This window comes from Bufo bufo, chromosome 7 (assembly GCF_905171765.1).
Source record: "Bufo bufo chromosome 7, aBufBuf1.1, whole genome shotgun sequence".
Taxonomy (NCBI): domain Eukaryota; kingdom Metazoa; phylum Chordata; class Amphibia; order Anura; family Bufonidae; genus Bufo; species Bufo bufo.
Window position 1 is genome coordinate 170,424,575 of NC_053395.1, and position 25,727 is coordinate 170,450,301.

Below are 25,727 nucleotides of genomic sequence, written 5' to 3' on the forward strand. Positions count from 1 at the left end.
GATTTTCAAATTTGCAGCATGTCAATTATGTTTACGGTTTTAGCTGCGGATTTCACTCTTCAAATGAAGGGCGAGATCTGCAGAAATTCTGCATAAAAAAAAACGCAATTAGAAATTGCGGTTTGGGTGCCGAAACGCACAGAAATCATGGAAATTCATGTGGGTCTTCTATGCATTCAGAAAAAGAGCAAATCCAGAACTCCAAAATGTAATAAAATGTAGCATTCATTCCATACTTTTTAAAATGTGATCCATCATGTCCAAGTGCAAAGGTAGCATAACATCTGATGCGGGTACTTAGTTATAGATCTTTAATGGGTTCCTCCACACCTGTGTGGAGGTCCCCTTAGGGTAACTGCATACAGTGCAGATTTTATGCAGAAAATCCGTATGAAATCTGAACCAAAAACACACATAAATTTGCACTATTTATTTCAGTTTTAGTGTGTGTTTTTGTGTGCAGTTTTTATGTGGATTTTGGTGCGGCACAGTGGCTCAATGGTTAGCACTGGGGTCCTAGGTTCGAAACTAACTGAGGACAACATCTGCATGGAGTTTGTATGCCTCTCATGATTACATGGGTTTTCTCTGGGTACTCTGGTTTCCTCCCACATGCCAACGATATACTGATAGGGAGTCCTATAGCGGACAGCATGATGCTAATGTCTGTAAAACTCTGCGGAATATGTCAGCGCTGTATGAGTAAAATAAATATTAACAACCACATTCAAGTCTATGTGGAAAACCACTCTACATAAGGTGCGTAATCGCAGAAACAATTGACATGCTGCAGATTTCAAAATCCGCATGGCAGGTCAATTTCCACATGAAAGAAAAAAGCAATAAAACCTCATCCCGCAAAAAATGAGCACCTACATAAGAAATTCTCTCAAAAAATAAAAAAAACTATAGCTCTTAGAACATGGAGACACTAAAACATATTTTTTTTTGGTTTCAAAAATGCTATTATTGTGTTAAAGTGAAATAAATAAAAAAAAGTATACATATTAGGTATTGCCGCGTCCGTAAAAACCAGCTCTATAAAAATATCACATGACCTAACCCCTCGGATGAACACCGTAAAAAAAAAATAATAAATGTGTCAAAACAAGCAATTTTTGTCACCTTACATCACAAAAAGTGCAACACCAAGTGATCAAAAAGGCGTATGTCCCACAAAATTGTACCAATAAAACCGTCACCTCATCCCGCAAAAAATGAGCCCCTACATAAGAAAATTTCTAAAAAAATTAAAAAAACTATAGCTCTCAGAACATGGACACATTAAAACATAATTTTTTTGTTTCAAAAATGCTATTATTGTGTAAAACTTTAATAAATAAGAAAAAGTATACATATTAGGTATCGCCATGTCCGTAACAATCTGCTCTATAAAAATGTCACTTGATCGAACCCCTCAGGTGAACGCTGTAAAAATAAATAAATAAAAACTGCGCTAAAACAACCAATTTTTTGGTCACCTTGCCCCATAAAGTGTTATAATGAATGATCAAAAAATCATATGTACCCAAAAATAGTACCAATAAAACTGGCACCGTATCCCCTAGTTTCCAAAATGGGATCACTTCTTGGGAGTTTCTACTGTAAGGGTGCATCAGGGGGGCTTCAAATGAGACATGACAAGTTCCCTTTCTTCTGCGCCCTGCCGTGTGCCCATACAGCAGTTTATGACCACATGTGGGGTGTTTCTGTAAACCGTAGAATCTGGGTAATAAATATTGAGTTTTGTTTGGCTGTTAACCATCGATGTGTTAAAGAAAAAATTTGATTAAAATGGAAAATCTGCCAAAAAAGTGAAATTAAAAAATTTGATCTTCATTTTCCTTTAATTCTTGTGGAACGCCTAAAGGGTTAACAAAGTTAGTGAAATCGGTTTTAAGTAACTTGAGGGGTGTAGTTTCTACAATGGGGTCATTTATGGAGGTATCCACTATGCAGGCCCCACAAAGTGACTTCAGACCTGAACTGGTCCTTAAAAAGTGGGTTTTGGCAATTTTCTTAAAAAGAAACTTCTAAGCCTTCTAACATCCTAAAAAAATAAAATGGCATTTCTAAAATGATGCCAACATAAAGTAGACATATGGGGAATGTTAAGTAATAAATATTTTATGAGGTATCACTTTCTGTTTTAAAAGCAGAGAAATTGAAATTTAGAAAATTGCTAATTTTTCAAAATTTTTGGTAAATTTGGGATTTTTTTATAAATAAAAGTGAAATATATTGACTCAAATTTATGACTATCATGAAGTACAATGTGTCACGAGAAAACCATCTAATATGGCATACAATGTAGTGGAAAGCGGAATTGGAATAAAAACGCAATTCCTCCACCGTTTTATGGGTTTTGTTCCCACGGAGTTCCCTTTGCGGCAAAACTGACCTGTGCCCTTCATTCTCTGGGTCAGTACGATTACAATGATACCACATATGTATAGTTTTTTTTACGTCTAAATAGTGTAAAAATCATCTCAAACTTTGAAAAAACATTTTTTTACATCACCATATTCTGACCCATAACTTTTTTATAGTTATCTATTGAGCTGTGTGGGGGCTCATTTTTTGCAGGACAATCTAGTTTTTATTGATACCATTTTGGAGTGAGTGTGACTTTTTAATCACCTTTTATTACTTTTTTTTGGGTAAGAGAAGCAATGAAAAAATGGCAAATTGGCTTTTTTGACCCTTTTTTTCCTTTATGCCATTCACTATATTAGAAAAATATTTTATGCATTAGTAGTACGGGGTTTTCGCTCGCGATGATGCCCAAACATTTTTTGTTATTTAGGTATTTATTTATTTTATTCTATGGAAAGGGGAGAGAATTAAACTTTTATATAAAATTTTATTTTTTTACTTTTTTATGATTTTAAAGCTTGTATTTGAGCCTATAAAATCCTTTTTATTTTTTTATTCTGAAAAATCATGGGTCTTTTAGAGCAGTGGTTCCCAACATTTTTTGCACCAAGGACCAGTTTTATGCAAGACAATTTTCCCAGGGACCGGGGGGGGGGGGAGGAGTTCTGGGGCAGGGCTTATGAGGTGGGCGGGGCTTAGGGAGTGCTGGTCGGCGCTGACTGATTCACGCGCATAACAAAACACAAGGTGCATATTAAAATATATAACACTATATAACAATTACATTTATTATTTAAATGTGACTTAACTCACCATAATGCAGAATCAGTGGGAGCACTGGGCTCACTCCCTCAGATACTAGCTGAAACTGGATGCCGAGAACCCCCTCCCCCCTCGGGCTGTCATGTTTATTTCCATTGGTGGGGCAGTGAGACCTAACCAATCCCTCCCTCACAAGCCCTTTTCAGCATTTTCATTGGTGGCAGGGCCGCCTTCAGGTTCACATGGGCCCTTGGGTGATAAAGCCTCAGTGGGCCCCCTTGTGGCATTTTGCACAACAGACACGGCAATGAAGATGCATGTGTTATAGATGTTGACAAATACAACAGACAGAACACGCTACAGAGCGGATATACTGTATGTGAATCAATCCTTATGCACCTACTTTTTTTTATCTACCCAGTGTTTTAATCCCTTAGGTCTACTCAGTATTCCGTTTTTACTGTACACTCTCTAAAGAGAAACAGACATTGAATATGAAAATACATTTCAATATGAATGCTGATAGCACTATGCTGCTGCCTGCCCCTGTGCCCCCAATGCCCAATAAATATCAATATGATGATATCTTAATTTGGAGCACAGCAGGGCGGGCAGGAGCAGACTAGGGTTGTCACGATACCAAAATTTTTATTCGATTTCGATACCATAAAAATGTATTGCAATACTCAATACCAATCGATACCACGCGAAAAAAAATAAAACACCAAAAAAAGTCCGGCCCATAATCGAATAGTCCTATTTTTTGGGGGGACAAGTTGACAAAAAAAAATATCGAATCGCGCAGTTTTTTGTTTTTTTCTGTTACGGCGCTCACCACAATTTTTGGGATATTTTATTAGTTTGGACTTTTCAGACGTGTGCAATATGTTTATTTATTTATAGTTTATTTATAAAATTGGGAAAGGGGGTGATTTATTTATACTTAATATTTTGGTCTATTCTTTAACTTTCTTTTTTTTTTACTTTTTAATTAATAACTATTAGCCCCCTTAGGGGCTAGAACCTGGGATCGTTTCATCCCTTGTCCTATTCACCCTAATAGAGCTCTATTAGGGTGAATATGACTTCACACTCTCCCTGCTGCCCTGTGCATAGTACACACGGCAGCAGGGAGCTTACCATGGCAGCCAGGGCTTCAGTAGCGTCCTGGCTGCCATTGTAACCGATCAGAGCCCCAGGATCACACAGCTGGGGCTCCAATCAGAAGCTGCCACTGCACTACCAATGAGGAGGAGGAGGGGGGGGGGGGACCCTGTGGCTACTGCCACCAATGATTTTAATACTGGAGGGGTTTGGGGGGGGCGCACTGCGGGTGCTGTGCACATCTTTTGTGGCTCTTAGGAAATGAATGGGTCCACTGTTAAGAATATTGATACTGATGGTCTATTCTCAAAACAGTGCATCAATATTAGGTCTGCGGGCGTCCAACACCCAGCATCCCCGCCAAAGAGCTGCTACCTTGTTGCTCCAGGCAGCGGATGTCAGCACCACAACCACACTGCTCCATCCGTTGTGTAGTAAATGGAGCTGGTAATTGCAGCACTGATCCCATAAAAATGAATGAGACAGGTTACCAGCTTTGTCCCCCCCCACCGATTTGATATTGATGGCCTATTCTTAGGATAGGCTATCAGTACCAAAATCCTAGACGATCCCTTTAAAGCAGAAATATAAAATGAACATGGAGTAGATCATGGCAGTATATAGATCAGATTCACCAATGTTTAAGGTGCTTTCACCTGTTAAAACCATGACTTTGTGTCCATTCTGTGCCAGTCTCTCCACCACAGGACGCATGCTGAGCCAGTGGCTACCATCCATAGGAGCAACAAGAAGCTTGCCCCCATAAACTTGTGTAAAAATGGATAATATAGTCATCAGGGATGCAGCACTATATAACAATGATAGCATCATCCTGGCTGCTGTGAATCATCTAGGAATCGATGCTCTAAATTTTGGAATATATATTCGTCAATTTACCTCGATGACCTGCTTTATCTAGTTAGTTGTCTTGGAACTGTTTCAAAGTTGTTGGTTAACTTACTGTTTATTTTTTAAGTCTTTGCTTTTCTGGGTACAAAAAGTCCCATGAATCTGTGTTCTAAAGAATAGAAAAACAATTGCATAAAATCACTCTGAACTATAATCTGAAAAAGTGTGAACGTTGAAACCTTTTCCGTACCAGTCCAAAACAAGTAGCCATAAGCACACAGCAAAACTATGAGCACATTCAGCAACTACAGATTCTAGACCTTCAAAAGCTGCAGACTGTTTTGATCACCACAGTCCATAAACTGGGCAACATGAGGATAAAACACCTCTAGGTGAACATGGGTAGCTTTGTGTGCTCTGCCGAGAGTGGACGGCTCGTTTTACGGGACAAGAAAAACCTGCATTCAGTGTTTTCTTGTTTGGAAAAACTGGACAAGTGTGAATGTATTAAATAAAATTCTATAATTTGGCTCATTTATCTATTATGATATATTGTGTTCCTCAAGAACTGTGATGGAGCAAATCTTTTAATTTAGGTGTAAGGCTAGCGCTACACGACAACATTTGTCGCGCAACAATTTTTATAATGGTAGTCTATGGCAGCGGTCCCCACCCGCCGGGCCGCGGCCCAGGACCGGGCCGTGGAGGATTGTTTGCCGGGCCGCGGCGATCAGGGCAGTCTTTAACTCTGTACTAATGAAGCGCTTCCATTATGGAAGCGCTTCATTAGTACAGAAGGACCAGGAAGCGGTGAAGGATCTGTACTCACCGCTTCCTGGTCCTCGGCTCGGCTATCGGCTGTGCATGGCTGCGCACAGCGTGAGGTCTCTCTGTGACCTCACACTGTGCGCCGCTATACACAGCCAGCCGACAGCAGAATGAAGAGGATCGCGATGGTGACCAGGAGCAGGAGAGGTAAGTGTTTTTTTTTATTTTATTTTATTTGCACTAGGGGCTGATGGCTGACCTGGGGGACATGGGGCTGACATGAGGGACATGGGGCTGACATGAGGGGCTAATGGGGGGCTTATGGCTGACATGAGGGGCTAATGGCTGACATGAGGGGCTAATGGCTGACATGAGGGGCTAATGGGGGGCTTATGGCTGACATGAGGGGCTAATGGGGGGCTTATGGCTGACATGAGGGGCTAATGGGGGCTTATGGCTGACATGAGGGGCTAATGGGGGGCTTATGGCTGACATGAGGGGCTAATGGGGGGCTTATGGCTGACATGAGGGGCTAATGGGGGGCTTATGGCTGACATGAGGGGGTAATGGGGGCTTATGGCTGACATGAGGGGCTAATGGGGGGCTTATGGCTGACATGAGGGGCTAATGGGGGGCTTATGGCTAACATGAGGGGCTAATGGGGGGCTTATGGCTGACATGAGGGGGTAATGGGGGCTTATGGCTGACATGAGGGGCTTATGGGGGCTTATGGCTGACATGAGGGGCTAATGGGGGGCTTATGGCTGACATGAGGGGCTAATGGGGGGCTTATGGCTGACATGAGGGGCTAATGGGGGGCTTATGGCTGACATGAGGGGCTAATGAGGGGCTTATGGCTGACATGGGGGGGTTTATGGCTGACATTGGGGGGGTTTATGGCTGACATGGGGGAGTTATGGCTGACATTGGGGGCTGATAGATGGCTAAAGGTTTGGGGGTTGATCTGAGCCATTGGGGGTCTGATCTGAGGTCTGATTAACATTGGGGGTCCGATTGCTGGTCTGACCTGAGGTGTAATGAAATTTTTTTTTTCTTATTGTTCTCCTCTAAAACTAGGTGCATCTTATAGGGCGAAAAATACGGTACAGTGCAGCAGAGACCAGTGCAGCAGAGACCATAGTCAGTTTATATAGTCATTATATAGTGTTATATATTTTAATATGCACCTTGTGTTTTGTTATGCGCGTGAATGAGTCAGCCCCGCCCACCCCCTAAGCCCCCCCCCACCCGGTCACTGGGAAAATTGTCTCGCATGAAACCGGTCCTTGGTGCAAAAAAGGTTGGGGACCACTGGTCTATGGTGTCGTACAGCAACATGCTACATGCGACATGCTGTGACTGCGACACGACAGTCGCAAAAAAACATCCGGCTAGGGCTACACGACGACATGTGTCGCGCGACAATAGATTTGATACATATGCAAATTAACCTGAGATGAGTCCTGTCCCTGACTCATCTCACATAAAGGACTCATCTCAGGTTAATTTGTATATGTATCAAATCATTTTTTTTACACAATAAAAGCACACAGAGCTTTGGGGACTGGGTATTGCGGATGTGCTAGTGGCCATCTAGCAACCCATGTCCTCAGCTCTATGCACAAAATCCCGGTGACAGGTTCCCTTTAAGGTCCTATACCTAGTATATACTCCATTGGCATTTCTCCTTGTATTGAACTTTGGCTAGTTACTTGTTGTTGTATTTGCTTGCTCCTTTTGTACTTTTGTATCTCCTGGCATTTGACTTCAGCTTGACTTTGACCTTGACTTCCCTCGCTTGCTCCCTTTGTCCTGTTTTAGCTTCTCCTGGTATTGACTTTCGGTCTGTTGTTTGATGCTGCTTCTGCTTGTTCCCTGGTACCGCTGTGATATCCTGGTTTTGACCTTGCTTGTTTGACCTCCCTGTATTTGTCTGTTTGTCCTTCCCTCCGCACTTATGCAGGTTAGGGATCGCCGCCCAGTTGTGCTCCGTTGCCTAGGATGGATAGTGCAAGTAGGCAGGGACAGAGGAGTGGGTGGAGTCAGGGGTGCACTACTCCCTAACCCCTTTTTGTGACACTTATGTAATGGAAACCACCCATAAATAACCTGATTTTAGAAACTACACCCCTCAAATTATTCAAAACTGATGTTACAAACTTTGTTTACCCTTGAGGTGTTCCACAAGAATTAATGGGAAATTGAGGTAAAATTTCAAAATTTCTATTGTTTTTTTCAGATTTTCAATTTTCTCCCATTCTTGCTGTAACATAGCAAGGGTTATAAGAAAATTAAACCTCATTATTACCCTGATTCTTCAGTTTACAAACCCCCAACCCCCCCCCCCCCCCAAAAAAAAAAAAAAAAAATCTTAAAAATCATATGAGTGCATGGCAGGGTTCAAAAGGGAAGTATTTCCCACATTTTGTTACTTATGCCCCCCTGAATACAGCAGCACACCACATGTGCTCATAAACGGATGCATGAGCGTATGGCAGGGTTCAAAATAAAAAGGAGGGCCATAGGGCTTTTGGAGGACAGATTTTGCAGGATTGGCTTGTGGGAGCTATGTCGCATATGAAGACACCCTGAGGTGGCCCTACAGAGGAAACCCCAAAAAGTGACCCCATTCCAGAAACTAGACCCCTCAAGGAGTATTTAACCACTTCAGCCCCCCTAGCTTAAACACCCTTAATGACCAGGCCACTTTTTACACTTCTGACCTACCCTACTTTCACCGTTTATTGCTCGGTCATGCAACTTACCACTCAAATGAATTTTAACTCCTTTTCTTCTCACTAATAGAGCTTTCATTTGGTGGTATTTCATTGCTGCTGACATTTTTACATTTTTTGTTATTAATCGAAATTTAACGATTTTTTTGCAAAAAAATGACATTTTTCACTTTCAGTTGTAAAATTTTGCAAAAAAAACGACATCCATATATAAATTTTTCTCTAAATTTATTGTTCTACATGTCTGATAAAAAAAAAAATGTTTATGTAAAAAAAAAATGGTTTGGGTAAAAGTTATAGCGTTTACAAACTATGGTACAAAAATTTGAATTTCCGCTTTTTGAAGCAGCTCTGACTTTCTGAGCACCTGTCATGTTTCCTGAGGTTCTACAATGGCCAGACAGTACAAACACCCCACAAATGACCCCATTTCGGAAAGTAGACACCCTAAGGTATTCGCTGATGGGCATAGTGAGTTCATAGAACGTTTTATTTTTTGTCACAAGTTAGCGGAAAATGATGATTTTTTTTTTTCTTACAAATTCTCATATTCCACTAACTTGTGACAAAAAATAAAAACTTCTATGAACTCACTATGCCCATCAGCGAATACCTTGGGGTGTCTTCTTTCTAAAATGGGGTCACTTGTGGGGTAGTTATACTGCCCTGGCATTCTAGGGGCCCTAATGTGTGGTAAGTAGTTTGAAATCAAAATGTGTAAAAAATGTCCTGTGAAATCCAAAAGGTGCTCTTTGGAATGTGGGCCCCTTTGCCCACATAGGCTGCAAAAAAGTGTCACACATGTGGTATCTCCGTACTCAGGAGAAGTTGGGCAATGTGTTTTGGGGTGTCATTTTACATATACCCATGCTGGGTGAGATAAATATCTCGGTCAAATGCCAACTTTGTATAAAAAAATGGGAAAAGTTGTCTTTTGCCAAGATATTTCTCTCACCCAGCATGGTTATATGTGAAAAGACACCCCAAAACACATTGCCCAACTTCTCCTGAGTACGGGGATACCAGATGTGTGACACTTTTTTGCAGCCTAGGTGGGCAAAGGGGCCCACATTCCAAAGAGCACCTTTCAGATTTCACCGGCCATTTTTTACAGATTTTGATTTCAAACCACTTCTCACACATTCGGCCCCTAAAATGCCAGGGCAGTATAACTACCCCACAAGTGACCCTATTTTGGAAATAAGACACCCCCAGGTATTTCGTGATGGGCATAGTGAGTTCATGGAAGTTTTTATTTTTTGTCACAAGTTAGTGGAATATGAGACTTTGTAAGAAAAAAATAAAATAAAAAAATCATAATTTTCCGCTAACTTGTGACAAAAAATAAAAAATTCTAGGAACTCGCCATGCCCCTCACGGAATACCTTGGGGTGTCTTCTTTCCAAAATGGGGTCACTTGTGAGGTAGTTATACTGCCCTGGCATTCTAGGGGCCCTAATGTGTGGTAAGTAGGTAAATGACCTGTGAAATCCGAAAGGTGCTCTTTGGAATGTGGGCCCCTTTGCCCACCTAGGCTGCAAAAAAGTGTCACACATGTGGTATCGCCGTATTCAGGAGAAGTTGGGCAATGTGTTTTGGGGTGTCTTTTTACATATACCCATGCTGGGTGAGATAAATATCTCGGCAAAAGACAACTTTTCCAATTTTTTATACAAAGTTGGCATTTGACCAAGATATTTATCTCACCCAGCATGGGTATATGTAAAATGACACCCCAAAACACATTGCCCAACTTCTCCTGAGTACAGCGATACCAGATGTGTGACAGTTTTTTGCAGCCTAGATGCGCAAAGGGGCCCACATTCCTTTTATGAGGGCATTTTTAGACATTTGGATCCCAGACTTCTTTTCACGCTTTAGGGCCCCTAAAATGCCAGGGCAGTATAAATACCCCACATGTGACCCCATTTTGGAAAGAAGACACCCCAAGGTATTCAATGAGGGGCATGGCGAGTTCATAGAAATTTTTTTTTTTTGGCACAAGTTAGCGGAAATTGATTTTTTATTTTTTTTTCTCACAAAGTCTCCCTTTCCGCTAACTTGGGACAAAAATTTCAATCTTTCATGGACTCAATATGCCCCTCAGCGAATACCTTGGGGTGTCTTCTTTCCAAAATGGGGTCACATGTGGGGTATTTATACTGCCCTGGCATTCTAGGGGCCCTAAAGCGTGAGAAGAAGTCTGGAATATAAATGTCTAAAAATTTTTACGCATTTGGATTCCGTGAGGGGTATGGTGAGTTCATGTGAGATTTTATTTTTTGACACAAGTTAGTGGAATATGAGACTTTGTAAGAAAAAATATATATATTTCCGCTAACTTGGGCCAAAAAAATGTCTGAATGGAGCCTTACAGGGGGGTGATCAATGACAGGGGGGTGATCAATGACAGGGGGGTGATCAGGGAGTCTATATGGGGTGATCACCCCCCTGTCATTGATCACCCCCTATAAGGCTCCATTCAGATGTCCGTATGTGTTTTGCGGATCCGATCCATGTATCCGTGGATCCGTAAAAAACATACGGACATCTGAATGCAGCCTTACAGGGGGGTGATCAATGACAGGGGGGTGATCAATGACAGGGGGGTGATCAGGGAGTCTATATGGGGTGATCACCCCCCTGTCATTGATCATCCCCCTGTAAGGCTCCATTCAGACGTCCGTATGTGTTTTGCGGATCCGATCCATGTATCAGTGGATCCGTAAAAATCATACGGACGTCTGAATGGAGCCTTACAAGGGGGTGATCAATGACAGGGGGGTGATCAGGGAGTCTATATGGGGTGATCACCCCCCTGTCATTGATCACCCCCCTATAAGGCTCCATTCAGATGTCCGTATGTGTTTTGCGGATCCGATCCATGTATCCGTGGTACCGTAAAAAAACATACGGACATCTGAATGCAGCCTTACAGGGGGGTGATCAATGACAGGGGGGTGATCAATGACAGGGGGGTGATCAGGGAGTCTATATGGGGTGATCACCCCCCTGTAAGGCTCCATTCAGACGTCTGTATGTGTTTTGCGGATCCGATCCATGTATCCGTGGATCCTTAAAAAACATACGGACATATGAATGCAGCCTTACAGGGGGGTGATCAATGGCAGGGGGGTGATCAGGGAGTCTATATGGGGTGATCACCCCCTGTCATTGATCACCCCCCTGTAAGGCTCCATTCAGACGTCCGTATGTGTTTTGCGGATCCGATCCATGTATCAGTGGATCCGTAAAAATCATACGGACGTCTGAATGGAGCCTTACAAGGGGGTGATCAATGACAGGGGGGTGATCCGGGAGTCTATATGGGGTGATCACCCCCTGTCATTGATCACCCCCCTGTAAGGCTCCATTCAGACGTCTGTATGTGTTTTGCGGATCTGATCCATGTATCCGTGGATCCGTAAAAAACATACGGACATCTGAATGCAGCCTTACAGGGGGGTGATCAATGACAGGGGAAAGATCAATGACAGGGGGGTGATCAGGGAGTCTATATGGGGTGATCACCCCCGTCATTGATCACCCCCCTGTAAGGCTACATTCAGACGTCCGTATGTGTTTTGTGGATCCGATCCATGTATCAGTGGATCCGTAAAAATCATACGGACGTCTGAATGGAGCCTTACAGGGGGGTGATCAATGACAGGGGGGTGATCAATGACAGGGGGGTGATCAGGGAGTCTATATGGGGTGATCAGGGGTGATCATGGGTGAATAAGGGGTTAATAAGTGATGGGGGGGTGTAGTGTAGTGTGCTGCTTGGTGCTACTTATAACTGAGCTGCCTGTGTCCTCTGGTGGTCGATCCAAACAAAAGGGACCACCAGAGGACCAGGTAGCAGGTATATTAGACGCTGTTATCAAAACAGCGTCTAATATACCTGTTAGGGGTTAAAAAAATCACAGCCTGCCAGCGAACGATCGCCGCTGGCAGGCTGGAGATCCACTCGCTTCCCTTCCGATCCTGTGAACGCGCGCGCCTGTGTGCGCGAGTTCACAGGAAATCTCGCGTCTCGCGAGATGACGCGTATATGCGTGACTCTGCGCAGCGCTGCCACCTCCGGAACGCAATCCTGCGTTAGGCGGTCCGGAGGTGGTTAAAGGTATGTAGTGAGAACTTTGACCCATCAGGCGTTTACAGACTTAGGAAATACTTGGCTATGAAAATAAAAAACTAAAATTTTTTCCAGAAAAAAGTAGATTTACACCCACATTTTTCACATGGGGTAACAGGACAAAATGCACCCCACATTTTGTTACCCATTTCCCCCTGAAAATGGCAACACCCCACATGTGCTTGTAGCCTGCTGTATGGGCGCACAGCAGGGCTCTAGTGGCTAAGTGCAAAATATGTTTTTTGCAGGCTTGAATAAACAAACATGGATCTTAGGCGTCTTGTCGCATGTTAAAAAATTCCTGAGGTCCCCAAAAATTAAAAACCCCAAGAAGTGACCCTATTTTGGAAAAAGCACCCCTGTACAAACATTTTAAGTGGTGGAAAGGGCACTTTTGCCCTAACAGGTGTTTCACAGAAATAAATATGTAGTGGTTGGTAAAAAGTGGATATGTAAACTATGCGGACTAAATCAGAGATATAAGGTGGTAAAACTACAGGGTACATCAAGGATGAAATTAAATTAATGCTCCATGGATGAGTAGTAGATTATGAAACAATCTTTGATGCACAGGCCAGGTTTTTCAGGGCAGGTTTCGCAATGGTAAATGGTGTCTTTCCTTATCCCCCTTTTGGAACACACCCTGCATCTTTTTTGGGTCTTTCTCTTCCTCGCTGTTTGGAGGACTTCACCAGGGAAATGTTGCCCTGGTGCAACTCGGGCACCGTTACTTGCAGAAGTCCGTTGCTTGGTTTGGAAGAATTAGGGCCTTTATCACCACCTCTTGAAATTGTAGGAATGTTCTTGTCTGGCCTCTAGATCTAAATAGTATGTATGCATTGTACAGCGCCATCTGTACGAGGTGCGGCCAGCTTTTTGTACTACACTTTTTTTTTTCATGTGGCATTGTAGGGCTTCGGAACTTGATTGAAAGATCAACCCCGCCCATATGCCTGTTGTAGTCCAGAATGCAGTCTGGTTTGGGGACAGTGGTAGTGGTACCACGTACAGGGGCAGGGGAGCTGGTGTTACTGTGAATGGTGGTCAGCAAAAGGACATCCCTCTTGTCCTTGTACTTAACCACTAACATGTTCTCATTGAGGAGAGCATGGCTGTCTCCTTTTCTTAGTGGTTGCCCTACCAGGGATCTAGGGAGGCCTCTCCGATTTTTGCGTACTGTGCCGCACGCCAAAGTACCTCTGGAACTTAGTGACCGGAACAGTGGTAGACTCGTGTAGTAATTATCCACGTATAGATGGTAACCCTTATCTAGCAGTGGGTGCAGTAAGTCCCACACTATCTTCCCACTAACTCCTAGGACGGGGGGCATTCTGGGGGTTCAATCCGGGTGTCCCTCCCTTCATAACTTGTGAGTGTACCCAAAGCTACTCTCACAGACTTTATACAGTTTTATGCCATACCTTGCCCGCTTGCTGTCAGTTACTGGCGGAATCTTACCCTCCCTTTGAATAGTAACAGGGATTAGTCTATGCAGACATTTTGTTCTGGGGTGTACACTTCTGAAAACTCTGCATTGAAGTGGTCAAGGACGGGCCTAATTTTAAACAGACGGTCAAATGTGGGGTCATTCTGGGGTGGGCACTGTGCATTATCGTTGCAATGTAAAAACTTAAGTATTGCTTGGAATCGATTACGGGCCATGGTATTACTGTAAATTGGAGTGTGGTGCAAGACATCCGCACTCCAATACTGATTAATCTTTGTTTTTTTTTAATAACGCCCATATGCAGCAAGAGCCCCAAAAAGGTCATCATCTCTGCTGCATTTACTGGGGTCCAACCTTGGGGTCTAGCGTATAAAGTTGTGGGGTTCTGGGAAAAAAATTGCTGGGAGTATAAAAAATCTTCAGAGAAAATGAATTAAAAAAAATCCATTTCTGTGAAGCCCGCACAGTCTATCTGAATTCCTGAGTTGCCCACAAACTCAGGAATTTGGGGCTGATAATTCCCAGGGGGTGGGGTCCATGTGGTCTCACTCTGGGGGGCTGCCTCCACTGCTACCCCGGGGCGCCTTCTAGAGGGTCCCTTATCAGCGGATGATGATAATGATGATGAGGGAGTAGAGGAGTATAGGAAAGTGGCATCCTCCTCTCCCTCACTGGCAAACTCTGTATCAGAGGCAAGCATGGCGTATTCAACTGAGAATACTTACTCGTTGGGATGAATGGGACATTTTTATTTTATTGGGGTGTGACGTGTGAAATGTGTAAACCTTTATTTAGTGTGAGGGGTGTGTATGTTGTGTTTTCACACGTGAAGGGGCTTGTAATAAGATTGAAATTACATTTTTTTTTTTTTTTTTTTTTTAAAAAGGTCTTTTCTGAAAAAAAAAGGTCTTCTGCACAAAAAAAAAAACCTTGCAAAATGAGCAGACGGGATCAATAATGGACACTACTGATCGGTGCTCAGTAGTTGCAAAATTTACGTACGCAGCTGCTGCGTTCGTGCAAAAATCTAAACTGACACTAACTGAAACTTATATATATATATATATAGATATATACAGTACAGACCAAAAGTTTGGACACACCTTCTCATTCAAAGAGTTTTCTTTATTTTCATGACTATGAAGGCATCAAAACTATGAATTAACACATGTGGAATTATATACATAACAAACAAGTGTGAAACAACTGAAAATATGTCATATTCTAGGTTCTTCAAAGTAGCCACCTTTTGCTTTGATTACTGCTTTGGACACTCTTGGCATTCTCTTGATGAGCTTCAAGAGGTAGTCCCCTGAAATGGTTTTCACTTCATAGGTGTGCCCTGTCAGGTTTAATAAGTGGGATTTCTTGCCTTATAAATGGGGTTGGGACCATCAGTTGCGTTGAGAAGTCAGGTGGATACACAGCTGATAGTCCTACTGAATAGACTGTTAGAATTTGTATTATGGCAAGAAAAAAGCAGCTAAGTAAAGAAAAACGAGTGGCCATCATTACTTTAAGAAATGAAGGTCAGTCAGTCAGCCAAAAATTGGGAAAACTTTGAAAGTAAGGGCTATTTGACCATGAAGGAGCATCTCTGGGAACTCCTTCAAGACTGTTGGAAGACCATTTCAGGTGACTACCTCTTGAAGCTCATCAAGAGAATGCCAAGAGTGTGCAAAGCAGTAATCAAAGCAAAAGGTGGCTACTTTGAAGAACCTAGAATATGACATATTTTCAGTTGTTTCACACTTGTTTGTTATGTATATAATTCCACATGTGTTAATTCATAGTTTTGATGCCTTCATAGTCATGAAAATAAAGAAAACTCTTTGAATGAGAAGGTGTGTCCAAACTTTTGGTCTGTACTGTATATAATAATAATAATAATAATAATAATAATAATAATAATAATAAAAGACTAAGATATAGAGATGAACGAATTTTTCAAAAATTCGATTCGGCCGGATTGCCGAATTTTTAAAAAAGATTTGGTACGATCCAAACTTATTCACAGTGAATTTCGTTAAAAAATGGCTATTTCCTGGCTGCAGAGAGCCTGTATAGAGGTGTAGAACACTGTGCCTTGCATTAACACGTATAGGGAGTCAGTATGACATGTAGATGACAGGCGTCGCTCTTAGAATCACTGCACACTTCACTTATTTGGGCAGTCGCGGGGCCAAAACTGACCAAATAACTCAAGTATGAACTCAACCTTACAGGTCGATGTTAGCGCCAAAAAGAAGCGCACTCCTTTTACACCGTTGTCAGCTGATTCCACATAGATGTCTACAGAACCTGTTCTATTAAACGCTTATACAAGTAGAGCCCCCCCACAGAGTGGAGAGGGTGTCAGCGGTAAGTTTGTGTTGACATCACTGATAATTTTGCCCTTGCTCTGATCCATCAGAACAATAACTCCTGTCTGTTGAGCATCCGCCTTCACTCAGTCAGCATTTGCTCAGTAATCCATCAGTATTGCTAATGCCAAAGAAAACAGGAGTGGATCCAATACAGAGATGACGAGTCAACCATTCAAGAACCGCTGGGTTGCTGGTCAAGACACAACCGCTAGATGACACTGGGAGCTCAGGCCTTTCGCTGCGACTCCTGCTGCCACGCCCCCTTACTCTGCTGCGACCTGTGCCAGAAACATTTAAGCCTCTGCCCTGTGCAGGGCCTGGCACGTCTCTGTCTGACATACTGTTAGATCAGATAAATAAATAAAAATTAAATAAAAATACCCCAAAAAAAAGTCTGTCATTTTCTCACTTCACCACACAATGGCTAATAGCACTAATACACACAAAAAAGGGCTTTAGAACATATAACTGCACCGCTGAACGGCAAATATATTTTACTTTTGTCACTAATACACAACACAAAAGGCTTTAGAGCATATAACTGTACCACTGAACGGCAAATATATTTTCTTTTTCCCACTTACAGTTAGGTCCATATATATTTGGACACCGACACAAACTTTGTTTTTATTGCCTGATTACTAAAACATATTCAAGTTATAGTTATATAATGGGCATGGACATAAAGTCCAGACTTTTAGCTTTTATTTGAGGGTTTCCAGATTAAAATTGGATGATGGGTTTAGAAGTTTCAGCTTCTTTACATGTGGCACCCTGTATTTAAAAGGTAATTGAACAATGGACTCAAAGGCTGTTTCATGGGCATAATTCATTATTTGAGGTGTGGTGCTTGCATTTTGAAGATTTCGCTGAGAAGTAAACATGCAGTCAAAGGGGCTCTCCATGCAGGTGAAACAAGCCATCCTTTATCTGCGAAAACATAAAAAACCCATCCGAGAAATTGCTAAACTATTAGGAGTGGCAAAATCTACAGTTTGGTACATCCTGAGAAAGATAGCACTGGTGACCTCAACAATGCAAAAAGACCTGGACGCCCACGGAAGACAACAGTGATGGATTGTCGCAGAATAATTACCATGGTGAAGAGAAACCCCTTCACAACAGCCAACCAAGTGAACAACACTCTCCAGGACATAGACGTATCAATATCCAAATCTACCGCAAAGTGTAGACTGCATGAAAGTAAATACAGAGGGTTCACTGCACGGTGTAAGCCACTCATAAGCCTCAAGAATAAGAAGGCTAGATTGACCCTAGTGTCTTCCCCCCATTCACCAGATATCCGATATACAGTCGTGGCCAAAAGTTTTGAGAATGACACAAATATTAGTTTTCACAAAGTTTGCTGCTAAACTGCTTTTAGATCTTTGTTTCAGTTGTTTCTGTGATGTAGTGAAATATAATTACACGCACTTCATACGTTTCAAAGGCTTTTATCGACAATTACATGACATTTATGCAAAGAGTCAGTATTTGCCGTGTTGGCCCTTCTTTTTCAGGACCTCTGCAATTCGACTGGGTATGCTCTCAATCAACTTCTGGGCCAATTCCTGACTGATAGCAACCCATTCCTTCATAATCACTTCTTGGAGTTTGTCAGAATTAGTAGGTTTTTGTTTGTCCACCCGCCTCTTGAGGATTGACCACAAGTTCTCAATGGGATTAAGATCTAGGGAGTTTCCAGGCCATGGACCCAAAATGTCAACGTTTTGGTCCCCGAGCCACTTAGTTATCACTTTTGCCTTATGGCACGGTGCTCCATCGTGCTGGAAAATGCATTGTTCTTCACCAAACTGTTGTTGGATTGTTGGAAGAAGTTGCTGTTGGAGGGTGTTTTGGTACCATTCTTTATTCATGGCTGTGTTTTTGGGCAAAATTGTGAGTGAGCCCACTCCCTTGGATGAGAAGCAACCCCACACATGAATGGTCTCAGGATGCTTTACTGTTGGCATGACACAGGACTGATGGTAGCGCTCAGGGCCGGCCTTTGGGGTGTGCGGGCTGTGCGGCCGCACAGGGCGCCATAGCAACAGGGGCGCCGGGCGGCCGACAGCTCGCAATCATGGGCGTAGGAAGCAGGGGGGACGGATCCCCCCCAGGAAATAATGCGGGGGGGGACAGGTATGGTCAAATCCCCCCCAGCGGCAGCGGGGCAATGTGTGCGGCGGCGGCGGGGCAGGCACTGAGATGAGCCAGGGCTGGACATGATAGTTCTCTGCCCCGCCGCCGATGTTCTTATTCAGCAGCGCAGTGGAGGAGGAGTCTCTCCCTCCCCCTATGCTGCCCCCGCCGCTGCCAATAAGAAGAGAGACGGGAGGAGGAGGGGCTGTGGCCACTGCGCCACCAATGAAGATAACTGACCTGTAATACAAATACAGGAGGCGGGTGCCGGAATCAAATAGCGGCACCTGACCTCTATGACAGGGAGCTGCGATCAGCTGCAGTTGAGTTAACCCTTCAGGTGCGGTACCTGAGGGGTTAACTGCCGCTGATCGCAGCTCCCTGTCACAAAGGTCGGGTGCCGGCTATTTGATTCCGGCACCTGCCTCCTGTATTTGTATAAGAAAGGTTGGTGGCACAGTGCGCCCCCCCCAACACCCCAGTATAAGAAACATTGGTGGTGCAGTGCGCCCCCCCAATATAATAAACATTGGTGGCGCAATATATTAAACATTGGTGGTGCAGTGCGCCCCCCCTCAATATAATAAACATTGGTGGCGCAGTATGCAGTGCCAATGAGGGTTAAAAAATAATTTAAAAAATTAACTCACCTCCTGCAGTTGATCGCGTAGCTGCTGGTCTCCTGTTCTTTCTTCAGGACCTGTGGTGACGTCACTGAGCTCATCACATGGTCCATTACCATGGTGATGGATCATGTGATGTATCATGTGATGAGCACAGTGATGTCACCACAGGTCCTTTGACAGGTCCTGAAGAAAGAACAGGAGACGATCAATTGGAGGAGGTGAGTTAATATTTTTTTTATTTTTTAACCCTCATTGGCACTGCATACTGCGCCACCAATGTTTATTATATTGAGGGGGGCGCACTGCACCACCAATGTTTAATATATTGCGCCACCAATGTTTATTATATTGGGGGGGCGCACTGCACCACCAATGTTTATTATACTGGGGTGTTGGGGGGGCGCACTGCACCACCAATGTTTATTATATTGGGGGGGTGCACTGCGCCAATGTTTATTATATTGGGGGGGCGCACTGCGCCACCAATGTTTATCATACTGGGGTGTTGGGGGGGCGCACTGCGCCACCAATGTTTATTATATTGGGGGGGCGCACTGCGCCACCACTGTTTATTATACTGGGGTGTTCCGGGGGCGCACTGCGCCACCAATGTTTATTATATTGGGGTGTTGGGGGGGCACTGCGCCACCAATGTTTATTATACTGGGGTGTTGGGGGGGCACTGCGCCACCAATGTTTATTATATTGGGGGGGGGCACTGCGCCACCAATGTTTATTATACTGGGGTGTTGGGGGGGCGCACTGCGCCACCAATGTTTATCATACTGGGGTGTTGGGGGGGCGCACTGCGCCACCAATGTTTATTATATTGGGGGGGCACTGCGCCACCAATGTTTATTATACTAGGGTGTTGGGGGGCGCACTGCGCCACCAATGTTTATCATACTGGCGTGTTGGGGGGGCACTGCGCCACTAATATTTATTATATTGGGGGGGGCGCACTGCGCCACCAATGTTTATTATACAGGGGTGTTGGGGGGGCGCACTGCGCCACCAATGTTTATCATACTGGGGTGTTGGGGGGGGGGCACTGCGCCACCAATGTTTATTATACTGGGGTGTTGGGGGGGGGGCACTGCGCCACCAATGTTTATTATATTGGGGGGGGCACTGCACCACCAATGTTTATTATATTGGGGGGGGGGCACTGCGCCACCAATGTTTATTATATTGACCTTCTACTAAGCATTCTGTATTAAAGAGTGCTATTATTTTCCCTTATAACCATGTTATAAGGGAAAATAATACAGTGAATAGACTTTCATCCTAGCAACCATGCGTGAAAATTACACCGCATCCGCACTTGCTTGCGATTTTCACGCAGCCCCATTAACTTCTATGGGGCCTGCGTTGCGTGAAAAACGCACAACATAGAGCATGCTGCGATTTTCACGCAATGCACAAGTGATGGGTGAAAATCAGTGCTCATGTGAACAGCCCCATAGAAGTGAATGGGCCCGGATTCAGTGCGGGTGCATTCCGGTATTTTGAATGCCAGATCTGGCACGAATACATTCCTAAGGGGAAAAATGCTGCAGCATTCAGGCAAATCTTCAGTTTTTTTCACCAGAGATAAAACCGTAGCTGCGGTTTTATCTTTTGCCTGATCAGTCAAAATAACTGAACTGAAGACATCTTGATGCATCCTGAACGGATTGCTCTCCATTCAGAATGCATGGGGATATGCCTGATCAGTTCTTTTCTGGTATAGAGCCCCTAGGACGGAACTTAATGCCGGAAAAGAAAAACGCTAGTATGAAAGTACCCTAAAATATTAAGTTTAAATCCTCCCTTTCCCAATTTTATATATAAACAATAAATAAACATATTACATAGCGCTGTCCAAACTATTAAATTATTAAAAAATATCTCCTATGCGGTGAGCATTCGTCATTTTTTAGTCACCTTGTCACCCCAAAAAATAGGATAGGACTGTTCTATTATGGGCCGAATGTTTCATAAAATGTGAAATGCATGCGGCTTTTTTTGGTGTTTTTTTTTTTTTTTTTTGCGCGGTATTGAGTATCGCAATACTTTTTTATGGTGACGAAAGCGAATCAAAATTTTGGTATCAAAACAACCCTACGCCGATCTGATCGGCGTAGCGTTGTCACGATACCAAAATTTTGATTCGGTTTCGATTTGGCGACTAAAAATTAGATTTGGCTCCTAAATTTTTCAGTTCAGGAGCCAATGGCTACTAGGTATTTTTTTTAGTCTGGAGCACTGTGAGCGCTTCCATTGTGGAAGCGAAGCGCTCATCTCCATAGTGATCTGTTTGTATCGCCGTCCTCAGGACAGCGATACAAACAGAAGGCTGCGGAGGAGCAGGGCAGGGAGGTGTGTCCCTTTCCTGTTCCTCTGATAGGCTGCCGGCACTACTAGGCCGGCAGCCTATCAGAGGCCGGAAGGGCGGCGCGATCCGCCTGAGCCGTACAGCGCTGGAGTCGGGACACAGTGACAGGCCGGAAGAGGCCTGCATCGCATCGCTCTAAAGTGTTAATTATTTTTTTTAAATATATACAATACTTTGTTTTACTGGCACATAATTGGGGGGGGGGGGCTATTACTGGTACTTGATTGGGGGGCTATTACTGGCACTTGGTTGGGGGGGCTATTACTGGAACTTGATTGGGGGGGCTGATGAGAGGCACTGGGGCTCTTATCTGAGGTCTGATTGGGGGTCATTCATATTGGGGTCTGAGCTGAGGTGTGATCTGAGGTCTTATTAACATTGGGGATCTTATTGGGGCTGTTAGCTGAGGACTGATTAACATTGGGGGTCTGATTGGTGGTCTGACCTGAGGTGTAATGAAAACTGATTATTACACCTCCGGAGCAGCTTGGAGAAAAAGGCCTCACAGTCTCCCACACTCCTTCTGCCCGGCCAAGCCAGCCAGCACCCCTGAGTCTTCAGAACTGTAAGTGTGTGTGTGTGGGGGGGGGGGGGGGGGGGGGGTTCACACACACACACTTAAAATTTAACGATATAAACAACTCGCAGTTTACTGAATAAGAATATACCCGGCGAGCAAAAATGCTGTCCCCCCCAGATTTTTGGGGGTTCCTACACCCATGCTCGCAATGTAATATGCGGCAGATGAGGCGGCACTTGTGTTCTCCCTCGGGGCGGGCCCCCCGCCCCCTCCATCTCCCCCTCCCCTGTCTGACCTGATTCCTCCTCCCCTGTGTCTGTCCTGTCACCTGATGATCCTCCGTGCTGTGCGTCTGGCACGTCTGCACCATTTCACAGTTTACACTGACCAATCAGCTTTTCGCAGCGCAAAGATCCTGCTGCTGATTGGCCAGTGTGTAGGACTGGAGCAGCAGGCGCTCCACTCGCATCCCGCTTGTTCCTGTGTCACTTACCGAGTCAAGGTCTGCCGACTACAGCCCGCCCCAGCCCAGACAGACTGAAGGACTGCTCCGGAGACTGTCGAACCGGACTATAAGGTAAGTTACCTTATAGTAATTTACATGCACTAGAAAACTGATCCATACCCTGCCCAATTTAGCAAAGTGGCAAGATTGAGCAAAAAGTCACAATTGTTTGGGCAAAACAAAGCTTGTGCAAAAATGTGTGGCTTCTTAGTGCCACAATTCTGGTGCAGGGGGAATGATAAATCTTCCCATTGTGTTTTCTAGCACCTTCTGAACTATGTTATAGGCACAGGTGCTAACATTGTTGTGCCTATGGAGGGAAAAGTAGGCTAAATTAATGATGGCACACCAGGGCCGGTGTAACGTTATACTTCCCTACCTCGTGAGATTTCCCTACTCTCGTCACTTCCGGTCACACCAGACATGACGTGAGGAGGTGTTCAGCACCGCGCAGGCGCACAACGACGGGTTAGGAAAATTTCACAGCAGAGTGCGCATGCGCCGGGAGCCTGCAGCGCCGCGCAGGCGCACAACGACGGGTTAGGGAAATTTCACAGCAGAGTGCGCATGCGCCAGGAGCCTCGCCGGCGGTTAGGGTAGGGAAAAATTATGGGCCAGTGCACAGGTGCGGTGATCGGATGGATGTTCTCAGCTGGACACCGGCCAACACTGCGCATGCGCTGGGAGCCTCACCAGCGGTTAGGGTAGGGAAAAAGCACTGGCCCGTACGTAATTTTTCCCTTCCCTAACCGCTGGTGAGGCTCCTGGTGCGAGCGCAGTGTCGGCCGGTGTCCAGCTGAGAACATCCATCCGATCACTGCGCCTGTGCACTGGCCCATAGTTTTTCCCTACCCTAACCGCCGGCGAGGCTCCTGGCGCATGCGCACTCTGCTGTGAAATTTCCCTAACCTGTCGTTGTGCGCCTGCGCGGCACTGCACACCTCCTCACGTCATGTCCGATGCGACCGGAAGTGACGAGGGTAGGGAAATCTCACGAAGTAGGGAAGTATAACATTACACCGGCCTTTGGGGTGTGCGGGCTGGTAACTACTTGGTTGGATAGTCAGCCAGCCTATGCCATGATGCCAGCAACAAGCAGTGTTTGTTTTTTTTGGGGGGGGAAGGGGGGCGCCACAAGGTTAGCTCGCACAGGGCGCCTGAACACCTAAGGCCGGCCCTGGTAGCGCTCACCTTTTCTTCTCCGGACAAGCCTTTTTCAAGATGCCCCAAACAATCGGAAAGAGGCTTCATCGGAGAATATGACTTTGCCCCAGTCCTCAGCAGTCCATTCACCAAACTTTCTGCAGAAGATCAATCTGTCCCTGATGTTTTTTTTGGAGAGAAGTGGCTTCTTTGCTTACCTTCTTGACACCAGGCCATCTTCCAAAAGTCTTCGCCTCACTGTGCGTGCAGATGCGCTCACACCTGCCTGCTGCCATTCCTGAGCAAGCTCTGCACTGGTGGCACTCCGATCCCGCAGCTGAATTCTCTTGAGGAGACGATCCTGGCGCTTGCTAGACTTTCTTGGACGCCCTGAAGCCTTCTTAACAAGAACTGAACCTCTTTCCTTGAAGTTCTTGATGATCCTATAAATTGTTGATTGAGGTGCAATCTTAGTAGCCACAATATCCTTACCTGTGAAGCCATTTTTATGCAACGCAATGATGGCTGCACGCATTTCTTTGCAGGTCACCATGGTTAACAATGGAAGAACAATTATTTTAAGCATCACCCTCCTTTTAACATGTCAAGTCATCACCCAATCAGCCTGACATAATGATCCCCAGCCTTGTGCTCGTCAACATTCTCACCTGAGTTAACAAGACGATTACTGAAATGATCTCAGCAGGTCCTTTAATGACAGCAATGAAATGCAGTGGAAAGGTTTTTTTGGGATTAAGTTAATTTTCATGGCAAAGAAGGACTATGCAATTCATCTGATCACTCTTCATAATATTCTGTAGTATATGCAAATTGCTATTATAAAAACTTAAGCAGCAACTTTTCCAATTTCCAATATTTATGTAATTCTCAAAACTTTTGGCCAGACTGTAGTATTTCCCTTTGATCATGTATAATACCAGACAGATATATGAAACTGATGCACTTCCTCTCCATGTTTGAATGTTTTTCATCCATCTAAAAATACATTGCTTACTGTGATATATACCATGTATACCTCCAAGAGATATATTTGTTTTCTGTTACTTATTTTATCAATTACCTATGTAATTGCTTTTCTTTTCAATATGCAAAAATCCAATAAATGCTTTTTGAAACTAAGAAGGCTAGATTGGACTTTGCTAAAAAAAAAAAAAAAATATAAAAAAAACAGCACATTCTTTGGACAGATGAAACCTCTACCAGAATGATGGAAAGAAAAAAGTATGGTGAAGGCATGGTACAGCTCATGATCCAAAGCATACCACATCATCTGTAAAACATGGCGGAGGCAGTGTGATGGCTTGGGCATGCATGGCTGCTAGTGGCACTGGGTCCCTAGTGTTTATTGATAATATGACACAGGACAGAAGCAGCCGGATGGGCATAAGGGCTAGTGGGGTAATGATGTTAAATTATTTCCATTAGAACCAAGCTACTATTTCTGTACGTGAATGTGAAGGTCGCTAATGCCACATGGTAGAAGATGTATTATAATACAATAACAGATATATACACAGTTGGTGGGGGGTGGTTGTGCCTTGGCAGCTCAGAAAAAAGGAAGTTTTATTAATAGAAAGTGTATATGGTGTGAGGAGGAGCTGGTTTAACCGTTGGTGTTGACGGGGATAGTTCTGCAGTTACTTTTGAAAAAGGGGAGGGGTTCTAATTTTATCTGCTGGAGATCTGTTGTCCTATTTCCCAGGGAAGTATATTCGAATTAAATAGGAGATAAGGATCTTGAACTGGTATAACACTTAGGAGGCTAGGAACATGAAAGTCCTTTCCTGGAACGTTAAGGGCCTAAGATCACCCCAAAAGAGATGGATGGTGCTGTGTCACCTGAAAAAG

At 44.1% G+C, this 25,727-nt stretch overlaps 1 protein-coding gene across 1 annotated transcript in view; it reads right to left on the reverse strand.

The window, feature by feature from the left end:
* LOC121008996 (UDP-glucuronosyltransferase 1A1-like) overlaps positions 1-25,727 on the reverse strand; it is a 148,665-nt gene that overhangs the window by 109,371 nt on the left and 13,567 nt on the right. The gene's annotated exons all lie outside the window — the stretch shown is intronic.